The following is a 17,341-nucleotide window of genomic DNA, read 5'->3' on the forward strand; positions in this document are numbered from 1 at the left end:
AATTGTAAGTCCTGCTGATCCTCACACCAAACAGTTCAGAATTTCCCCTTGCAATCATGCTTTTAAATACAAAGTGCAAATTCCAATGAGAAGATTAGCAATAATGTCCCTTATATTCCTAACAGATGTTTCAAATGACGTTTAGAACACGCCACAGTTAAGTAAATTGTGTGATTCATTACACCATTCAGTTTTCAAACATTGTTACAAAACCTAGAAAAACAAATTATTTTCATTTTTTGTCCCACTTCATTGAAACACGTCACACACACAAATATACACTGTATAAACACTCTACACATGACCATCTATTCTATAAGCTCACATACTTCCATATTTTCAATGAAAACTATAATGAAAAAGGTCTTTCCAAAATTTGTGTGCAGCTAATAATAAAATTTGAGACCCTGAGGTTAATTTCTAGGTTCCATTACACCTCCTACTGAATTATTTGGGAAGTCTAATTTTTGTTTCCTGCGTGTTCCATCTGATCTTCTTACATTATCTTTCTCTAATTTGTTTTCAAAGTAGTGTTGGGAAATGGAGTGTTGATTTCTTCTTTACCAAAATATAGTTTCATTATTTTTGAAGTAATGAAAACATTTCTATTTTTATGGAGTTCGCTGACAACACCTTTTTCCATTATGTTATTTTTAGCTGGCTAAGTTTAAACTTGACAGTGTGTCGTTTAAAATTCAAAGTGAAATAATCGGACCATTTTTCTTCCACTTGCCCTCACTTGAAGGTTCAGTTACTTCGACTGGATAATGAGATCAATAATGGCTAAATTTATACTCAGAAAGACCATCCGTGATGATACGTTTTTCCTTCCCAGAGGCTCCGAGGTCTGTTGCACATGTGGACAGGAACGCCCGCCGTTCTCTGTAAGTGTCGGTCACAGTCTCTGAGGTCATTTTTTTTTATGGAAGGAGGTGGCGATAAGTCACACCCGTCAGTTACAAAAGGTCATCTCTTCCTAAAACACTCTATTATACCACTTAAAGTCTAGATCGTTTTTGCGGAGAAACATCCAGAATCCTGCCACTTTCATATTAATGGGATCAATTAAAAAAATGCACGCTGCTGATTTGGAAACATTATTTCATTTGCTACACAAGGATGCTGCGTGTTTGTACTCACTTCTTTACATGCGGTATGGCGTCAGCATCCATATTCTCAGAGTAGAGAAGTGACAGTACCTAGTAAATATGGAATCTTGATTCTCGCGTGGAAAACGCCGGCCCCCACCCCTGGCTTGTGAGTCTGTCAAAGGTGGAGAGTGAGACTTCACTTCTGGCGCCGTCCGCCTTATAGGGTAAGGATGCCACCACAGAGCAGACCTCAAGCCAGCCTTCAAGTGACAGAGTGACAGGGCACTTGCACTTATTAACTAGAGTTAAAAACGGTTTCAGCTTACAAGGTGTCGTATTTAATTAGTCTACAAGCACAGTGGGTAGCATCTGAAGACATTCTTCCTTATCAGGCCCGGTTTTCCTCAGTCCCCGGGCCGGTCCTCTGGTGCCAGCGTTGGGCTCGGTGTAATTTCTCAGGCTTGCCACCCCACGCCATGCCAGACAGGGCTGTCTCCCCGCCACAAATCCATTCTCAAGGACAGTGTTTCCCATGAACTCTCTGCCCCAGCTTGTCAGCTTCTAAGTATTTCTTCCAGAAGTCTCTCTCACAAGAGCCCTTCACCGCGTGGGAAGCTGTGCCGAGGGGGTCTTTGTAGGTTGAAGACGGAGTCTTCCCTTCATTCTCCTGTGCCTGGGAGAGCCGAAGCCACTTTAACTTTCTTTTAAAACTTTCCTCAAAGATCTTTCTTTCCAAAGGAATGGTTCTAAAGACTTTAGAAGTGCTGGAAATTTCTGGAATGACTGCAGGACAAGTTCCGCTTCATTCCCCTTTCTATTTTTTAAAATCACATATATACATGTATTTATGTAAATGTGTTTAAAACGTTATAGTTCTTTAGTTACAGCGGCGGCTTCATTGGACTCTAAGCTGACTTGCTTCTTTGCTGTGCTCTTTCCTCTGTTGCTTTTTTTTTTTTTTTGCTTGTTGTTGTTTTTTGCTGGTCCTAGGTTTGAATTCAGGACCTGGGCACTGTCCCCGAACCATTTTGTGCTCAAGGCAGTGCGCTAACACTGAGCCACAGCCCCACTTCTGGCTTTTTCTGAGTGGTTTATTGGAAATAAGAGTATCATGGGCTTTCCTATCCAGGCTGGCTTCAAACCCTGAGCCTCAGATCTCAGCCTCCTGAGTAGTTAGGGTTACAGGTGGGAGCCACCAGTGCCTGGACTTTTCTCAGTTTTGGCAGGGGCAAACCTTGACTTCCATGTTTGCATCTCTGTAGCTTCTTGGTCTCCTTCATAGGATTTTTCCCTCTGTCTAGTCATTTTTAAATTAGAATCACCCTCCAGATTAGTCTTTTGTTTCATTATTATGTCCTGTCATCTCTGAGTCAGCTTTGCAGATTGAAGTCAGTCTTCCTCCTCATGTCTGCATCTCACTAGACATTTCTCTGGGCATCCCAAACTTGTTCTGAACCAATCCCTAGCGTCTCCACCTGAGGGATATTATCTGTCCTCAGATTCCAAAGCCTAAAATTTGGACGCTGATCTTCATTGGCACTGCCAATGGTTTGGTCATGGGGTTCTCTGGAATATTCAGTAACTCCTTTAACCTTTCCTCTCTGCTGATTATCTTCAATTCCTCCCTTCCGCAACCATTGTGACTGAGCTTTAAATAATACGACTACCATTTGTTTCTACAGTATGCCCAATGGGTGGTATGCTGTCCCTCCTGCCTAGACTAGCCATTATCACTCCACATCTCAAACTTCATGGGCCATAGGACCAGATGGTTCTTAACCCTTCCCTACCCTTTCTAGAACATCTCACTTCTTGTTTCCTGTGAACATTCTACACTCACTACTCTTCGGAATCGAAAATGCGGGTTGTGTTTCGTGGAGTATGAATAGATTCCAGCTGTAGGCTGAGCGGCCGATGCGTTGTCCTTCCATGCCAGTAGCCAGTACTTGCCAGGCACCATGCGGAGGCAGAGTCGGCACGCATGGGCCTGGGCGAGTGAGGGAATGAACAAACACAGCATCACTTCTTCTCACCGGCAGCTCCGGCCATGGTAACCAGTACGCACGGTTCCAGCGCATACCTCCGTACTCATGGTGCGTGGTAGTGAATTTTCATTTTACATGAAACACTTCAATTTAAGGGTTTCTGGAAGGTATTTCACAGTGGAGTATTTGCTTTCAAGTGTAAGCCATCATTAGTTTTCATTTGGAGCAAGATTGGCTGGTAGTTAGTAATTCATGACTAAATTAAAAGATAGCGTCAAAAGAAAAAGTCAAGAATAAGAGACGTAAATGCTTCGTTATTTTATTTACTCCCCAAATACTCACTGGCTGGGAGGATCCTCTCGGCACGGTGAGGTTGCAGTCACAGCAGAGAGCTCTCCACCGTTCCCGGCAGAGCAGACACTGCTGTAGATTGCTGACGGAAGAAGTTAAGAACTCCTTTGCTTGTGACATTTTTCAAATAGGTTGGTTAAAATTTCTTCGCCCCTTGTGTTGGCTTTTCTTTCCTTTTTAAGAAGCGTTTATTGTGAACAGGAGTTAATTTCTTGCTGTGTAGCCTAATTTGTCAGTATTTTCTTTTATAGTTATACTTTGTATTCTAAAAACAATTTTGTTAGGGAAATGACAGTACTGGATTATTTTTTTAAAAACCACAATAAAACAGTGAAAGAGCAGGTAGCCCTTTAATGAAAAGCAAATGCAGTATGCAACAGAGCTGCATGTACATGACGGATTGCAAGGACAAGGCACGGGCCTCAGGACTGGAGCCTCCACCACATTCCCGGCTGAGCTTGGGCCTGCAAGAAGCACAGGCAGCTGAGCAGAGAAGAGAAGGCCACGAGTCTGCTCGAAATCCCTTGCTGACCAGCCCTCCCCTGCGAGTCCACTCACTGACAACACCGCCTCACCAGTTCCTTCTTACGTGTGTTTCTAAACTGGGTTCTTGTGGCTCTGTCTTTTAAAAATAATGAACAAAATGATTTACCCAACAAAAAAGTCAGGTCTTCTTGAGTCCCAACCCAGAGGATGTGGGGCGGCTTGTTTGCTCAGTAATCAATTAATTCATGCTGACAATGGTGTGTCAACGCCCTTGGTAGCATGGAGACCACTCAGGACCAATCAACGTTCCAGTGTCGCTGTTCTACTCTACATTTAATGGCCACTTACAGCCCCTTCACTGGGAACTTTTCCCCCAACCTCGAGTATTGTGTGTTTTTCCTAGTTTATAATTTATTATGGAACTAAACACATCCATCTGTTCTTTTGCTGTTGTCAAATGCAGAATTAGTCACTCACCATGGGCTGTGTGACTTGTGCACGGCGACAGCTATAACGATGGTGAAGAGGGTCTCATTTCTTGTGAGCAGTCTTGTGCCATTCAGATCTTGAGTCACCAGAGTTACTCTTTTCCCCTCCAAGACCATGTTGTTTTCAACTGATCTCTGCTATCTTCTCCCTAAGCATCTCTCTGTCTGTTTAGCTACAATGGTGTTGCTAATTTAGAAGTCTGTGCTGTCTCTTTCTTATTTGTTGCTTCTTGAGTATGACAGGATAAAACTATTTGATGTAGAAATAGTTCACCTCCTTCTCATTTCATAAGCACAGCAGGACCTCTGCACCAGTCATAGAAAGCAGCTATATGAGGAGATAAATATGTATAAAGTACATATACCTGAAAGTGTGTCACATAATACCATCATTTCGTGAGTAATTTTACTTCGTGGATATAGCAAATCTGTAACACCGAACCCTGGTTAATTTCTGCATAACAGAATATATCTCAACAATTACAACCAATTTCTTCAATAATTGAGTCTGGCCTTTCTTTGTGTTGCTTTGCTATTCCTACCTCCCTCACAGGGTACCACTCTCGGGACCCGTGCATCATTACCAGCTCCGATGACTTTAATTGTGCCCCACATACTGCTTATGCCATACATATAACATTCAAAATTTGAATAATTTGAACTAAATATATTTATTCATAAATAAAAGATTTCTTTCTTATTTAGGACTTACTTTGTGTAAATATTTTTTTCTTCCGGAGATATGGAGTTTTACATCACATCCAGAAGAATGTGACTTGGGTTGTCAGGGAAGCACAAATAAAAAGTTTGACATGGCGATTCATGACGTTTCCCAATAAGCACTGGCTTATGCTCCATGAAATCTTATGATAATTTTATTTATTCATGCTTTTTTTACATTTTACTAACAATACCCATGAATCATAAGTTGAAGTTTGACTTGTATCTACATATATATCCATATTCTCCCCATTTTGACACCAGTACCACAATTTGGGGAAGTATACAAATTTTTCAAAACATAAGTTAGATTTGCTTGTCCCTGCTCTTGTTTTTCCTTTAATTGGTCCAGATTCTGCCTTGTGGGTATTTTATTTACGTTGTGTGGAGCATACCATACTACCAAAAATTAGACAATTCTCCCTTAATTTTGTCAGCACTTAATTCACTTCTGAGTTTTGTTTTAATTTGTATCTGAATATTCTTACCTACGTATCTAATGCTATTTTTCTTTTCCCTTATTATCAATGATACATTCAACCAAAACTCAACATAGATTTGTTTTTCTTTTGTTTTTTGATGGCATTGCGGATTAAACCCATACAGGCCAGGCTTAGCCTTTACCATTAAGCTCTATCCCTTGCCCAAATCTATAGTTTAAAAGGAATTAATTTAATTTAAGTGAGAAAGAAGGTATGTATCATTCATTTTGGTAAAATATTGTTGGAGTAAATTATGAAAATGGTTACTTTATAAAAATGTCTATCTTCATCTTCAGAGGATGGTTTCAACAGTTGCTAAAGGACTGGTGTTTGCTGATTCTATGTTTGATGAGTTTTTTTCCCCAAACATATTATTCCCCTGGCTTCTAGAATGACTTGCTGTGGGAATCAATATGGTATTATGTGATTTTTATTTTTTTAATTTTTATTAGGCAGATGTGGGTTTTGTTTTCATATCCTTTGTTTCTTCTGTTCACATGCTTCATATGTTTGGTCTTTCACGTGAAATACACACATTCAAAGTTCTTTATATTTCTTTCCTCTATGTTCATCTACATGTTCTTGTACGTATGCTTCTTTGCAGTCCATGATATATTGTTTTCCATTCGCTCCAACATCTAAGGAGATGGTTGTCTATTTTTATGTATTAATCTCCTTATTTTCATCACTTCATCTTTTTTTCAAGAATTTCTATATGGTTTTTGAATTCCTCTTTCTCATTTGGCATCCTGTGCTCCATTTCATTCTTTTGTACAATTTCTTGTAGTAAATTCTGGCGTTTCTTCCTGTGCCATTTACTTTCATCGATCTTTCGCATTTTTAACCTTCTGTGTACGGTAGTTCATATTCTTTATTAATGAGTTTTTGGTGGTCTAGTACTGAGAGAGGTGGTGTAGCCATGGCTTCATACTTCCTGGGTGTCTCCGTGAGGATTTGCCTGATTTTGGCTAGTCATTGGTTGGAGATTTTATTCACTTTTGATCTGTCATTGGACTGTTCTCAGTCTCCAGTCAGGGCGGGACGATGCTGCTATTAGTCAGCACTGGAGTTGCTGGGCTCCAAGGCTCAGTGTTCACACTCATGTTCAGATCATACCACTGGAGACCAGCCCTTCCTCAGACTGAGGAAAAGGAGCTGGGGCTTCTTCAGAACAGTCAGTGTCCGCTTTGGGTTGCTTTACCTGTAGAAGGCCCTTTCCTGTTGTCCTGGGGCCCGCTGCTGGCCAGCGGGGTGGTCTGGCCTGCAGGCTGGCCACGGAGGTCCAGGCTTTGCTCCAGGGTAAGTACCCACGGAAGCTGAGGATGACCCCAGAGTTAGTAACCAGAGTTAGTGTCAGAGTTAGTAAGCACTCTACCACCTAACCTTAGGAAGAACGCAGATACAAAATCAAGGAAATATACAAGCATTACAGGATTAATTTTGCATTGTAAAAAGGCATCAATGAAACACAAAGATTACAAAGTGCCATCTCCAACTTTTCAATGAATTGGAAATCTCAGTGCACATAGTGTTTTGAAGCATATGGATTATTTATAAACTTTCATTTAAGACAATTTTTTGGATAGCTCACGTAGGTACAATAATAAATCATTTAATAACTATTTTATTTTAATTTTTCTCATGGGTATATTTAAGTTGAATGATATAATGAATGAAGTTCATATTCTATTCTTAACGTCCACTTAGGTAAGTATCTTTAAATAATTCTCATTTGTTTTTATTTTTCTTTAATTGCAGTTCCACATTTTTGTCCTCTTTCAAATGCACATGAATATGCATATCTCCAAATCAATGAAGGTTGGAATTTTCAGTAGGAAAATGAAATCTGAGATTAATGTTTATTTCTGGAAATCAGACATTATTTTTGTTGATGCTTTAAAACTACTGTTTCACTCTGTGTTCTAATTCAGTGCTGTTCAAGACTTTTCAATGAAGCCCTTAGTAAGAAATGGAATTTACATTGCAAATCCACAACATACATATAAAAACATAGAAATACAGCAATAAGCACAACTGAAACAAAACTCACAAAATGTTCCTTGGCTGTGATATAATAATGCTGATACATCGCCTGTTTTATACTTCTTTATGTTGGCCAAAAGTCTAGAGAATGTATGCCACACTCAGTTTTGAAAACATGCGTTTATAAAGGACAAAAACAAGGACTTTGTTAAGCAAAATAGATTGATAAGCTGTTTGAGTACTTCTGTCATTGATGGCAATTTTCCCTGCGTTCAGAGGACAAAACATTATTCCTTTGGAAGTAGGATCTTTCATGAAGTTCACACTTTTCCCTGTCAGTTGAATGACACCCCGGGCCTTCATTAAGGGGTGAGTAGTAGTTGACTCATGTTAGTGCCCTTTCTTGAGTCTCAATTTTAAATAAGGAACAAATATTATATATAAAATTTTCTATTTCAATTAAAGTAACAGCAACAAACTTCTGGATCAAACTGCAAAAGAGAAGACAAGTTCAGTGTCAGTGGTTTCAAAATCCTCTCTCCTCTGCAAATGGTAGCTCTGTTTTAAATCTATCAATCAAACCATTAAACTTTCAGTGGTGTTCAAGCCAATTAAAAATCCTGATGACAGATGTTTTGTGTGTATATGACAGTCCTGGGGCTTGAACTCAGGGACTGGGTATGTCCCTTACCTTACTTACTCAAGTCTTGAGCCCCAGTTCTACTTTCCAGCTCTTTGTGGTTATTTGGAGATAAGAGTCTCACAGACTTTCATGCCCAGTCAGCTTCAAAGAATCTAAGAATCTCAGCCTGCTGAATAGCCAGTAGTACAAGCTTTTGCACTAGTGCTTTTAGATGACAGAATTTTACATTAAAAAAATTAATGCTAAGGGTGTTAGGAGAGAAATACTGAAGGCTGTGGAAAAGGTCTTAAAATATGTGAATCATTTAGGAGTGTTGACATGAGCTAATACTCTTTCCAAAGGTTGGTCAGCCATTTCGCTTGCTTCATTTTGTGCAAGCAAATAATGAATGCAGCACTGTGAGGCTCCTATTAATGTAAAAGTACAAACTTCCATTTCTAGCAGCTACCACGCGACTTGGCATACAGCAGGTACTGAAAAACCATTTTAATTAGCAGAGCAACACTACATAGTTTCATATAATCACAGCTCTGTAAATTATGACATATGCTAAATGTTATATTGACCAAGAGGAAATAGCCTTACAAGAAAGTAAAAACTTTAAAGAAAGAAACAGTGCTTATTTTAATGAGTTATTGATAGATTGCTCCAGGATAGCAGAAAAGCGTTTATATACTGAAACTAGCTTAAAGACAGGTGACCTTTGGAGAGATTAGTTAACCTTTTGGCAATTTTGGAGAGTTACTGTTTTGAAAGATAAAGGTCAGAGCAGAACTCAGAATGCAGTTATTGTCTTTCCTGTGTTTGTTTCCATGCCTTTAATTTCTAATAAATTAGCTCACCCTGTAGCTTCTGTATAAAAGCTTGACTGATTTTTTTAAAAATAAAAGAGCAATACTCATTTTGAGGTTTTCCAGGCTTGGTATCTGAACAACCAATGTATAAAAACTATAAATTGCACTTTGCTTGTAACTTTCACTTCTAATCTCATTTAATTCTAAAGGATGTTAAGACGAAAATATATCTAAATAAAGATGTGATGCTTTTTTTTTTAAGAAAAGTTCATTTCAGAAGACATTTGTGGTGGCATAGAGCTCTAATTCCATCACCAGGTAAGCTGAAACAGCAAGATCAAGAGATGAAAGCCATCTTGGCTACATAATAAGAAACTGTTTCTAGCTCTTCATACCAAAACCAAAAATTCAGTCCAGCTCAAACTTAATTCCTGTTTTATTTCACCACACCTTTCTAACACTCAGTCATTTATTCACAGTATCTGCCTCTCATCATGAGCCTTACGCTTGCTATTTCCTCACCGGTGCCACATTTAGAAAATATTACTGTTTCAATGACTGGAGATGTGTGTGGAGGAAATTGCCTAAAACATTTTAACATTTACGGATTTCCATCAGGACATGATATGCAAAGGCTCATTACCTTGACCTCGGTGCTCTTTCTTCTTTGTAGTTTTCTCTATCTGTATTTTAAAATGCATATGATCTGTCTCTTGACCTCATCATTATTGCCTAGTTTGGAAATAAAGAAAATGTGTTTCCTTGCTGGATTTGATGATATTTACGAGGAGGTCAAGGCAATTCTGTATCACCTGGACATAGAACTTAGTTTTTGATATTTTATTCATACTCAACCATAATACTGTGCCAAGCCATTAGGAAGCATAACTTCCTGAGGGTAAAAATCATATGATAACAAGTGCCATCTGCTTTGAGTGGACGAGCACTTCACTGCATCCTGACTGCCCCCAGAAGCCATTGTCCGGCACACATCTCAGATGCACTGTGGGTCTGTTAGCTTCCCTCTGTCTTTTCCTGGCCCATTTTGCACCCTCCCTGGCTTGTTGGTCCAGGGATGACATTCTCCATCCTCCTGTTGGGTGAGTGTCCTTGGCCCTCCCTTCCCAGTCCAGTGCTAAGTGCACTGGTGAGGGAGTCGGGAGCTGACGCCTGTCCTCCGGGGTCTGGTTTAGGCTGTGCACCCATTGAGATCTGGTCAGGGTCATCACCCCTCCCCCCCTTGCTTGATGGTCCTATAATATCAGCTAGCCTGAGGCAGCTAGAAACTTGAGGACTGTGGTACTGTGGCCTCCTCTCCACCAATAATGCAATGCTACCATGTTTAGTTTGCTTCTGCTAACCTGGCTGGCTGTGGATATTGCTTTTCAGGAGCTATATAGAGCAGGCATCATCTGGAAGCTCTGTTTGGTGTGATCAGATGACTGATGAGGTGACAGGAAAAGCAGTCTTGAGCCTTCAGTGTCTACCCAAGACCATCATGGACGTGTTCATCCTGGAGCATGGGTTTGCACATGGCTGGTAAGTAACCTTTCTTAACTGTAGACTGTCACCCCAGGCTCCCAGAAGCTGGGAAAGAAGGGGCTGCTCAAACACAAAACACTATTGGGAGAAATGAAGGTTATCAGGAAATACATGGTATTGAAAGTGTCATTATCATAAAATATAGCATGTGAAACTCAGTAGGGGAGTCAGAAAATGTTGAAATGTCTCATGGAAGGTCACAGAGGGGACACAAATAGAGAGAGGTAAAGAGAAGAGTAAAGAAGAAAATACAAGGACCAGATCAGGAAATTCAACAACCAGAAAGGAATAGAAAAGAAAAAGATCAATATAACATCAAGGAAATCAAGGAAAAAAATTCTCAGAACATGTGAACATGTGTTTCCTGATAGAAAAGTTCCTTTGATTTCCTCCAAACTTGATAAAAATGACCCTTATTGATATGTTAATTCTGAACTTCTGTAATTCCATTAGTTGTGGGAAGGGTCAAGAATAAGAATGGAGCTGACCTTTCGATTTCTGGGTTGAAAGCTATAAAGAACAAAGCCTTCAAACAAAATCCTTAGTGAAATAATTTTTAAAAAATGTGAGAACAGTCTACCTATCAGAATCACTATTTAAATTTGAACAGAAACGTGGGATATGTGAGCTTTCAAAAGTTCTACTTCCTATCATCTTCCTTCTTTTAATTTTTTTCTTCTACATAATACTATATTAGGTGCTCTTCAAAATGAGAAGAGTAATTCAACAAGGTCACAAAAAGGATGATTCACAAAGTCCTAGCTATATGTGGCCTTGAATGAAACTAACCTAGATTAGAACAGTGGTGGGTATACATAGATTTAACAATGTAATATTTTTAGGCTATGCTATGCTATGCTTTGCTATAAAATGGTTTAGAAGCCTGTGTATCATTGGTAATAGTGACAGACAGCTGACTAATGCATGCAGCTTGACAGGCTTTAATGCACTGGGATAAATTTCATCAATCTGGGGGAGATTTTTGGAGTGAATTGTTAATCAATATAAACAAAAGTCAGTAAATTATTTGGTGCACTTCCTTCTTTGAGTGACCTTAGTATGACTAGCTACTCTCTTATTTTCTTCAGAGCAATTTTTATCCTTAAGTTGTCCACAAGACTTTCTCTACCTTTAAAATACTTATTTTCTTTTGTTTTTCCCCCTCTTGGAACATAGGTATTTTATAAAAAATAGTAGAAACCTGAAGTGTTTTAAAATTGAAATTTTAGATAATGAAACCAAAGATATTTTCTTAAATGATGCATCTCTGAGACCAAAGCTAGATGCTTCTCAATACAGAACATGTTTATGATATGGGTTCAGATCTCAATATCAAACACAGGTGCAGTTACAGAGAGCCTTGGATTGAATGAAGCAGATCAAGCAAATTCCATAATAGCCAGAACTCCATTTGATAGAATTTTTCCAAATCTTCCTATTTTTACTAATGGTACAGTTATATTCTTTCTGACAAAAGCATAGAATTCCATTGTGTGTGTGTGTGTGTGTGTGTGTGTGTGTGTGTGTGTGTTTGTGTGTATGACATTTTCTTGCCATTGGCCATGGAGGACATCTGTGCTGGTTCCATATATTGGCTATGGTAAATGAGGCTGCAATGAACATGGTTGTACTGGTAACTTTAGTGTAGCTTGGTTTGTGCTTTATTGGGAAAATGCCCAAGAGCGGAATTGCTGGGTCACAAGGTAGTTCAATGTTTAGTTTTTGAGGAACCATCACAGTGCTTTTCAGAGTAGTTTAATAAAATACAAGCATGCCTGCTTGTATTTATTAAGTGAAGTAATCCAGACCCAGAGAAACATAGGTTGCATGGTTTCCCTCATTTGTGGTCAATAGAAAGTGCCTATAAATCTATACGTAATCACATTGGGTGGTGTGCAAATGTTTACAGATGAGTTAATTGAGGTCTAATAGACTCTATGGAGAGCTCAAATAGTGTAATTCCTTAGAAAGACTAAGTGAAACCCAACAAAATCAGTACCAGGAAAGGGGAGCTTGCAAGAGGGATGGATTTGGCCCAGGTGGAGGGGGGTAGAAGAATGAAGGGAAAGTAGGGAAGAATGTAGGCAAGAACTCATTGTATATGTCACAGAATTGATAACTGCGGGGGGGGGTAGGGAAGGTGGGTGAGATATTGAAGAGTGACACAAATCGAGATGCATTGTGTATGTAAGTTAAAAGACTAAAGAATTGAGTACATAACTTAGAAATGAAGAAAAGTGAGGGATGGGGCGAGGTGGGTGGAGTGGGTGAGAACATTGAAAGGGGAGGCATTGATCAAGACATAAACTCTTTGTTGAATGGCAACTCCTTTGTACAACTACTTAAAGATAATGCAATGATTTTTGTAAAACAGCCTGGAACTTCTAACTGAAGCTGGTAGAGCAGGTGGCACTAAGATGACAGACTTAAGTACACACCACGTAGCTGGGCATGGGGTGGAGCTGGTTATTATCATAATCTTCTCTGTCTCTGGTTTCACCCAATGAAGGTTCAATTATTCAAAGTCTGAAATGTTCAATGAACATTTCCAGAAATAAGACATTCACAAGTTTTAAACTACATGCTATTCTGAGAGCTATTTGAACACAGGCACTGAGATGCTGCCACAGCACGTGGGTAACTGAGATGGTTACTAAGTGACTAACTGGTAGTGCCTCTTTCTGGACAAAAGGGGCAGAGGGCGGGGCCCCTTCCTGGCATGGTGAGGAGAGAAGGCATGGAAGGTCCTCACCGAGTCTTCCTGGGATGAGCGGAGTCCAGATGTAGTCTGACCTCCTGGCACACAGCCCGCCATTCCCTTCCCTTCCTCTCATCCTATCAGCAGTGGATGGAGGTGTAGCATCCTAACAAGAGTACAAGGTTGTGTGGGGGGAGGGGCACGAGGGGTTAATTATTTATTATTGCTAAATCTCTTACCATGCCTACTTCATAAATTAAACTTTATCATGGTTTTGGATGGAAAAATAGCATCAAATGCACAGGAATCAGAGCCACCCAATTTCCCAGAATCCTTGGAGGATGTGGGGATGTGGATCTTTCCTTGGTGACTAAGGAGACACATTATCCTTGGATTAGGTTGCAATTACAACTAACAACCAGGTTACACCATGAATTCATCTCCTAGGAGGAATAGATGAGAAAATACTTCTAAATGGTCTGGTTTGGTTCAGAAGGCTGTAGAGAGTTAGTACTTGTTTTCTTTTTTCTTTTGAGACAAAAAAAATTCTTTTGAATAGCCCAGCACTTCTGGAACTCCAAATCTTCTGCCTCTACCTCTACAGTGCTGGGTGGAAGGGCGTCACTGTAAGCAAGCAAAGAAGTCCCATTCTGTGAGTGACCAGAAAAGGCAGCGGGCGAGGGGGGAAAGAGGCAGAGAGCACCCTCCAGCAGTGGTCCTCCCAGAAGGGAGCCTCACACGCTGGACAGGAGGAAGGAGATGACCCTGGTGCCGATAGCTCCTCATTTTTGTGGTCCTGGAAGGGTCAGGCCAAGCTTCTGCTCAGTCACAGCCTGGAGTGGAATCCACGCGCGCCTCCTTCTGAGACCCTGAGGAATTATCTCTTTCCAAAATAAACATCAGATACTGGGCGCTAGTGGCTCACACCTGTCATCCTAGTTTCTCAGGAGGCTGAGATCTGAGGATTGCAGTTCAAAGCCAGCCTGGGCAGGAAAGTCTGTGAGACTCTCATCTGCAATCAACTGCCAGGAAATAGGAAGTGGAGCTGTGGCTCGAAGGCGTAAAGTGTTAGTCTTGAGTGGAAAAGCTCAGGGAGGATCCGGAACCATGAGTTCAAGACCCACGACAGACAACCCCCCCTACCATCAAAAAGAACAATGCCCAGCCACAACTAACATAACCCTTCAGAAAAACTTCATGAGAAAATAAAAGCAGACATCTAGAAACTGATAAAAATCTGAAATTACTTTAAACAGGAACAATACTAGGTAAATGAGGTGCAGAAAGTGTGAGGTTGTAGATACAAAACGCAGGAAGCAGGCATGGGAGCTTTGTGAGCCTCAGAGAGCCAAGGAACTTGTGCAATGGCCAAGGGCCAGGCCTAGAGGCCCAGAGCGCCTCCCTTCTGAGCTAAAGCCAAACCAGAAACAGCGTCTCGAGGCACTGTGCCATAGACCAGCCTTCTTATCCATGCTCACGGACTAAAGGGCAGACATCTCTGTTTTATTGTTTGCAGCTCCCCAGCTACGCCAGGAACTACATTTCGTGCAGTATAATGGTTTGCTGTCAGGCAGAAGTAGAAAGAGGGAGCAGATTCGGCTTTGATGAAAAGCCTTCAATGGATGTATTGATGATTCTTGTTAATTTTAGCACACTCTACCCAGGAATGGCCTTAATATGAGCCTTTGAGCATTGACACTCACAGACACCCACAAAAATCTCCTGCGCTTCTTAGCTACTTGGATGTTCTTCAGTGTCGCAAGTCCCCAAATTCCAGGCCTCACCGCCCCATGTTTAGAAATCTCTCCAAGTGTGGGCTTCCACGGGGGCTTCTTCCTTGGTCTTTCAGGGTCTGCGTCATCCCCACCGCCTGGTGGGTAGAGTGCTCGCCTAGCCTGCAGGAAGCCCTGGGTTCCAGTCCTCAGAACCACATCAACAGAAGAAGCTGGAAGTGGCACTGAGGCTCAAGTGGTAGAGGGCTGGCCTTGAGCCAAAGAGGATCAAGGACAGCGCCCAGGCCCTGAGTTCAAGCCCCAGGACTGGCAAAAATAAATAAATTAAATAAATTATAATAAAAAGAAGTGACCCGCAGAAGCCATGGATGACGGGGGTGGGAGGGCAGTTGGAAGAAAGGTTGGGGGGAGGCACCTCCATGGAGTGAGAGCAGGAAGGCACTGTAGAAGGAGAGGGGGAGGAGGAGGGGAGAGCAGGGAGGGCGGTGGAGCAGGGATGGAAAGTGGCTGTGAGGAGAGGAACTTGTGTGGCGTTTCTCTGCAGGAATCCCTCGATCCTCCCTGACTTGTGCCGGAAGAAGTTCACAATTCTATCTCAGTTTTCCCCACGCTGTATTAATATTCTCATGAAGTCCATAATGATTATGTGACAGTTTTGCTAATATGCTTTTTATGAGAGATGTGTGTACTGTTTTGCCTTTCAGACTGAGTTCACACTTTAGTCACAAAGAATTACTAAGTACTGGTCTCAAATATTTTTCACCTTCATACAGATTCAATATTTATTATGTGAATAAATTATTCACCTTAAACCACTGACCTAGGAAAGGCAGTGTGAAAACAAGTTAGAATAATAATATTTCCCGAAGATTTATCTTCCTGTAATTCATAGCCTATGTTAATGTTTTCTAACTATAGCTTGCATATATTGTGATTCTTAGGTACTGAGCTTAGCCATGTAAATATCATAGTAGCAAGAAAATTTGACCCATGTGTGTTTATAAGACTATCATCACTTTCTCTGAGATTTTCAAATTAAAAGTATTTTTATAAAGAATCCTGCAGAAAGTTATGAATGTCATCACATTGGTAAAATTATTGAAAAATGAACAAGATTATTTTATATACATATTGTCTTTGTACGCAATTAAATATCTGTCCATAGAACATATACCAGCAATTTAAAGATGATAAAAGGCGGTAGCATTGCAAACAATCTATCTACTATAACATTTTATCTTTTTCTGTTATAATTGGAATTTCATCAGAAAGAAGTATTTTTTTTTCTCCTTCCAAAGATTTATGTGTAGTTTAACATATAATGATTTTAAGAATGAAGAACAGAAAGAAAGAAAAAGTTAAACCTGTCTGCAATTGTCACTGGCAATCTAAGATAGCACTGGCAATCTAAGTTTGGTGGGCGATAACATTTATTGCACTACATAGGATAAGATTGCTATGGGGGACAGAGGACCTGTCACAAATGAAGCCCAGATGGAGATCTAATCTGTACACTTCTTTTCCTCTTACAGTTGCTCCTCCCTGGCTACCTCTTCCTCCCTTCCTTGTCTTCCTTCATCATGTTTTGTTGGTTTCCTTTCCTACCCTTCCCTCTTAGGAATTCTTTTCTTTACTCCAGATGGAGTCTTCTAGGACTCCTTTTTACTGGAGGGATATATGTAAATTAAAAAAAAATTGCAGCTCACACCTATGATCCTAGCTACAGAGGAGACTGAGATCTGAGGGTCATGGTTCAAAGCTTGGGAGGGAAAGTCTGTGAGATGCTTATCTCCAATTAACTGCCAGAAAACTGGAAGTGGTGCTGTGGCTCAAAGTGGTAGAAAGCTAGTTGAGCTGAAGAGCACAGGGACTGAAGAGGGAAAAATTGCAAATTCAGCCACAATCTCTCATGGGATATTGAAACAAATCCATGTAAGCAACTTTCCAAAAACACTAATGGACTCTGTGTTGGAAAAGACTTTGCCAAGGAAGTTTTAGCTTCCATCAGAAAAGAGATGGAGACAGTGGAGGGAAACTAGTTCCAGGCAAGGCAGCCATCTTCCAAGGGGTGGTGAGCCGTGGGAGTGTCAGGCTCCCGAGTGGCGGAAAAGCAGCTCGCACCTGTGCAGCGTGCCAAGCAGGTCCTCAATCATGAACGTCATCTGAATCTAAAGTGAGTAAAATGGGAGGAAAATCGATCATTGCACAGGCTGACCGAGTGACCTGCATGCTCATACCTGCCATTTATAGAGCTGCTGGAGAATGTTCTGGGAGGCTGCTCTAGAGGCAGAGGTTGGGAGCTGGTGTATGTGAGGAGGAGGCGTTGGTGGCCAGGACAGGCTAGA

Source organism: Dipodomys merriami, unplaced genomic scaffold (assembly GCF_024711535.1).
Source record: "Dipodomys merriami isolate MVZ:Mamm:240054 unplaced genomic scaffold, mDipMer1.0.p SCAF_15, whole genome shotgun sequence".
NCBI lineage: Eukaryota > Metazoa > Chordata > Mammalia > Rodentia > Heteromyidae > Dipodomys > Dipodomys merriami.